This window comes from Melopsittacus undulatus, chromosome 2 (genome assembly GCF_012275295.1).
Source record: "Melopsittacus undulatus isolate bMelUnd1 chromosome 2, bMelUnd1.mat.Z, whole genome shotgun sequence".
NCBI classification, from domain to species: domain Eukaryota; kingdom Metazoa; phylum Chordata; class Aves; order Psittaciformes; family Psittaculidae; genus Melopsittacus; species Melopsittacus undulatus.
This window is the reverse complement of record NC_047528.1, coordinates 17,902,561-17,907,760: the sequence shown is the minus strand read 5'-3', so window position 1 is coordinate 17,907,760 and position 5,200 is coordinate 17,902,561. Positions and strand designations below refer to the sequence as shown.

At 47.8% G+C, this 5,200-nt stretch overlaps 1 long non-coding RNA gene across 1 annotated transcript; it reads left to right on the top strand.

Moving 5' to 3' along the window:
- The first annotated feature begins 247 nt into the window (after window positions 1–247).
- LOC117435872 (uncharacterized) lies at window positions 248–4,737 on the top strand. The gene is made up of 3 exons (XR_004549401.1): window positions 248–301; window positions 2,310–2,373; window positions 3,188–4,737. It is a non-coding gene; the product is annotated as an uncharacterized lncRNA (long non-coding RNA).
- The last annotated feature ends 463 nt before the right edge of the window (window positions 4,738–5,200 follow it).

The following is a 5,200-nucleotide window of genomic DNA, read 5'->3' as shown; positions in this document are numbered from 1 at the left end:
GTGGAGCGGCTCTTGCTGCTCTGCGGCAGCGCGGCGCACGCAAGCAAATAAATAAATAAGTGGGCGAAACTTTGGGGGAGGAAAAAAGCGGCGCGATGCTAAATATACCGAGCCCGCCCGCTGCGGGAAGCGGGCTCCTCGGGAGATGCCCGCATAGCCCGAGTCGCCCTTGACATTGGCGGGGGGAGCGGGGCGGGCAGCGCCCAACCAGCGGAGCCCGGCCCCGCCGCTCCGCTCTGCCCCGCCGCAGGGGAGGCGGAGGCGCGGCCGCCCCGCAGCGCGGCCCTGGTCCGTGGCTCAGGTAACTGGCTACCGCTGTCCCAGACGCGGTTGAAACTCGGCTCCGGGCAGGCAAACCGGGGGGGCGCGGGAAGTTTGGGAGCTGGGGCAGAGGGGGGTTATCGGCCACGCCGTGGTTTTCCCCTTCTCCACGCCGGCCCGCCGCAGCCCTGCCGCTCTGCCCCTGCGCGGCCCGGGGTGCAGTGCCGGGGGTGCCGCTGCGGGAGCGGGTCGTGCTGGGGCGCCTCCGCCGCCGCCCGGGGCGCTCCGGGGGCGAACCGCGGCCCCCGGCTCGGCCCAGGGCTATAAGAGCGCAGTGGAGGGGAGAGGCGGGCGGGAGGTGGCGCGGGGTGGGGGGCGGGGGAGCGGGGGTGCCTGTGCCAAGTACGTGTTGTCCCTCCACCCCCCCTAAAAAAAGAAGTTACCGCCAAGAGAGACCCGGCGAGGGGAGGAGGGGAGAGAGGATTCTTCTTAAGATGCTAAGGATTCGTGTTATGGGGGTTTTGCTGCTTTGATATAGCTGCATTAATTAGCAAAGGGACAGAAGGGCTTCCTGCCTTTGCAGAAGGTTGCTCAAGGACCCGGCACGATGCAGAGGCTTGTGTGAAGGAGAGGAACGGCTCTGGCAGCCCCTTGAGTTAAGTGCAAACCCCAAAGATAGGCTTTTTTGGGGGGATAGGGGAGTGGTGGGGAGGGGAGAGAGAGTGAGGCAGGGAGAAAAGGAGAAGAAACAGTATCTTGGGGGCTAGAGGGAGAGATTGTACGGCGTGAATGATGATGTGCATCACTGAGGTGGTGGGGCCCAGGAAGGTCACTGATGGAGACAGAGCTCGGGAGGAAAATTTTGCAAGGGGGTTAATTAAAAATAATTGACTCTCCGCATGTCCTCCTCAGTGGGCATGCGGCACAGGGGGCAGCTCTCCTCGCCTTCCCCACAACAAAAAAAGGCAGCTCAGGTCTGACTGGTGCAGCCTTTCTGCATCCCCCCCACTTGCCACGGTGACTTTACACTTGGGAGATGGGGAAGAGACTTCTAGTTTCCATGTCTAGGGGGGAAACTGCAGCAGGGAAAGGCTGTGTCTTGAACCCCCACAGACCTTTCAAGAACTGACATAGTCCATGTCAGTGGCGCATGAACCACTTCCCTTTGACTCCATCAGTCTTCGCTGCTCTTTGAAGGATGGGATGGAGAAGCTACAGAGCAGGATCCCATTGTGGTAGTTCTGTACAAACCCACAGAAAGAAACAGTTGCTGCATGTCAGTCCATCCATTTTGACGTGTAAGAGCAGACAAGCCTCCAATAAGAAGGATGAAAGCCAGTGTTCTCCGGTAAATGGTTCCATAGCATTTACCCTGTATACTGGGTTTAAGGATACTGCTTTTACACACACACTGGTTGTATCAGCATGAACATCTGCAGAATGACTTGGGAAAAACTGCAGAACTCACCATGTCAAAAATCATTATTCTTTATCAACTGGATCCCGGCAGTACCCAGAGGCCCTGTTCAGGGCTCACAGTCCTATTGTGTCGGATACTGTAGACACATGTAATAAGAGAGATGGTCTATGCCCAAAGAGCTTATGATCTTAACCCATGATGAAAGACAACAGGTGTATACCACAGACCCATGGGGGAAGGATAAGGAAAAAGCAGCCTTGAGAATAAAAAGCAACAGGCCTAGCCAATGACAAGTGTTTGGTGTCAGAAAGAAGTTTTAAGGAGATTTGAAGGAGAACAATAAAGGAACTTTATGGTTATTAATGGGAAGGGGTTTTTTCATGCATAAATTTGGCTAACTTGGAAAATAACATAAAATTGCTTGTTAGGCACTTGGACTGCTGAAAAGTGAAGGTTTGTGCCACTAGCAAAATGGAATATAGCAAAGTGACCGAAAGGCCTGCTATCTGGTGTGCTCTTGGTCCAGAAACAACTGGGAAAGAGGCTCCCAGTTCCTTTTTAGTGCTTTAAAATTTACATTTCTAGTCCCAGTGAAAAGTATTATATAGAATTTTATTTTTCCTTCTAGTGCTGCCTTGAATATTTTCCATCTTGTACTTCCCAGCAACATACCTTATGAAAAATACCTGAAGGTAAAGAAGAAAGTATTGGTACAGTTGCCTTTTTTTTTTTAAGATACTTAAACCCCACAGATTATTTGCTATATGAACTTTAGTGTTATAAAAGTGTTATCTAAGTTAAGGCTTTGATGTCTGAATTACTCATAAGTATCAAAGCCACACATGAATTATGCAGGACATCCCCAAAATTATACCCATCTGTGAGTAGGTGGTGTTCCAACCCTGCTTCACATAAAATCTATGTGTGATGTGTAATGTCAAACTTACCCCTTGCACAAGTCTGGCATTACTGATACCTGGGGCTGCATTAAAATCCTACACTTTTATCCCCAAGACACTGAGGCAGGAACATCCCTACTCCTTGCTCCCCTCCACTCGAGATGCACACCCACTTCCCTTATACCCTCCTGGAATCAAAGGCTGCATCTGCCACAGTGAGTCACCAAGAGCTTACTCATCAGCTGTATGCAGGATTTTAACTCCTGCAAGCAAAGCTGGTCAGGAGGAGCCTGCATTTCTTGGGGAGTTCCTGGCACATGTGCTCCTCACATGTACCGCACTACGGTGACACCTCTGGCAAGGCCTAGAGATTATGACTTTTTTTTTTCTTTCTTTTTTATAAACACTGATTCACTTGTACTGTGCTGAACAGTTCAGCTGTATCGGAACTTTTCACATATTGACTTTTGAATGTCATTTAAAAAAAATCAGCCTGCTATAAGGTATGATTGGGGGTTTTATTGGTTGTTGGTTTCTGTTTGGGTTTTTTTTTCATTCCTCCATGCTGTGTAATTTCACCAAAGTGCCTAACTCATTTATTTCCTAGCCTCACAGATGCAGAACAGGAAGACTTACGTTACTGAAGAGACAGGTGCTGTGACTTTCCCCTGACACACATGGCATTTGCCACTTTTACTAAGACGCTGAGTCAGCAAGCTTTTAAAAGCAGCTTTTTAATTAATTGACAATAATATAGAAAGTGATGCTATTTACAGTTTTCTTTTAAAATAAGATTTTTAGGGTACTTTGAAGCATGATTTAAACCTGGGTATGATAACAGTATTAATTCATCTCACCTCACTTAAGGCTGCTGCAATGGAGACATCAAGATCTAAACTACTTGTTCCTTAACACAGAAAAATAGGAGCAATTTTAGGGCACAAATCATCTGACCTATTCTGGGTGCCCACTTTCGGATGACTTTGACTCATGCTCTGAAGATGCTTAATTCTCCCTCATGTATGAAGGGAGCCTATATTAGATACAGGCTTTTACATGATAGAGGTCTATATAGGACTGGATAGATCCCACCTGCTGCACTATACATGTGATTCAGCATTTCCCCAGAATGGCTGGTGAGAGCACGAAACTATTAATATAGTTGCACAGATTAATCCTCCAAGGAAAATTCATGTCATCTCAGCAATGAAAAGGTACTGAAAGTCATGATTATGAAACATGATATTGCCTGGAAATAAATGTTTGTGAAAACCTGTAGCCACTTGATTCAGACTAACTGGATTAATGCAAGAAGTGCCTACAGTTTTAGAAAACTTGAGCTAGAGAAAGGTATTTTCTTTCTTGCTTCAAAAACTGTCGAAAAATTAGCAGTATTTATGACAAAAAAAACCAACCTGTAAGAATCCCAGAAGACAACATAAAATGGCCCGTTTCCCCCATCACCAAATGTTCAGGCCAGAGGAGTGTAAAACATGCAGTTTTGATGGAAACCTCCAAGAAAATGCCATCATCAGTGTCACCATGTGATACACAGCCACAGCAGGGTATCTGACCTGGATTTCTTAGGGCATTAGCGTATCTTGCCACATACAGAAACTGGCGAATCTACATTAAATAAGTGTTAGCAGATCTTTCTGACCATCCCAGGGAAGGAGTTATCAGATTACATGTGTTAAGATATCTTAAGTACAGAATTAATAATGCCATTATTGATCAGATAGTGAAATGCATCGACACAGATGTTGATAGTCTTTTGAAATGTGGGTCCTTGGTGGTGGCACTTGGAGGTAGACAGGGTGATGTGTGAAAGCTGCCAAATGTTTAAAGTTTTTCCAACGTCTGTATCTGTCAATGGCTTGTATCTGCATTTTAGTAATGAATAGATAATCCATGATGTTGCAAATCCCTCCTGCTCAAGAGCCAAGTACCATTTGGAAAGAGAAAAGGGGAAAAGATCAGTTGCCATGTGTGTAGGTGACCACAGAGGCCTCCGCGTGGCAAATGACTCGTGTATCACAGCTCACAGAGCTCCTCACTGTGAGAACAACTTTGCCCCTGCTTACCCCTTGCCTTGTGCACCTTTCTTGCCTAAGCACAATGTCTCATCAAAGAGGTTTCTTTCTTCATGCTCCCATACTGCTGGTGCTTGTTTGTGACTGCAGGCTCGGCAGGGTTTGCCAGCAAGCTGCAGGGTGTCCCTGAGGTTCTTCCTTTGCCTGATAGACTTCCTCTGTAGATAGTTCACCACTTGAAAGAGGAAGTGACATTCATATACCAACCAAGGCATACTCAGAACATCTGCTGTATGCTACTTACCCATGCCAGCAACCAGCTAGTGTCACCTCCCTGGGGGCAAGGAGAAGATGCCTCCTGGTGCTTGCCCAGCTCAACAGGAGCTGGGTGCGTGCCTCGCTTACCACTCTGCATGCATTGCAGCAGATGCAGCATTCTGGTGTGCCTGTGCTCCGATGGAGAAAGTGACCATGCCAGCTCCATGACGGCTTCATGCCTGCTTTCTGGAATGGTCAAAGGCATCACTAGCTTTCCCGATGGAAGTGATTACCTCTTCATCTAGGGCACCGTAGCCATACAGGTGATT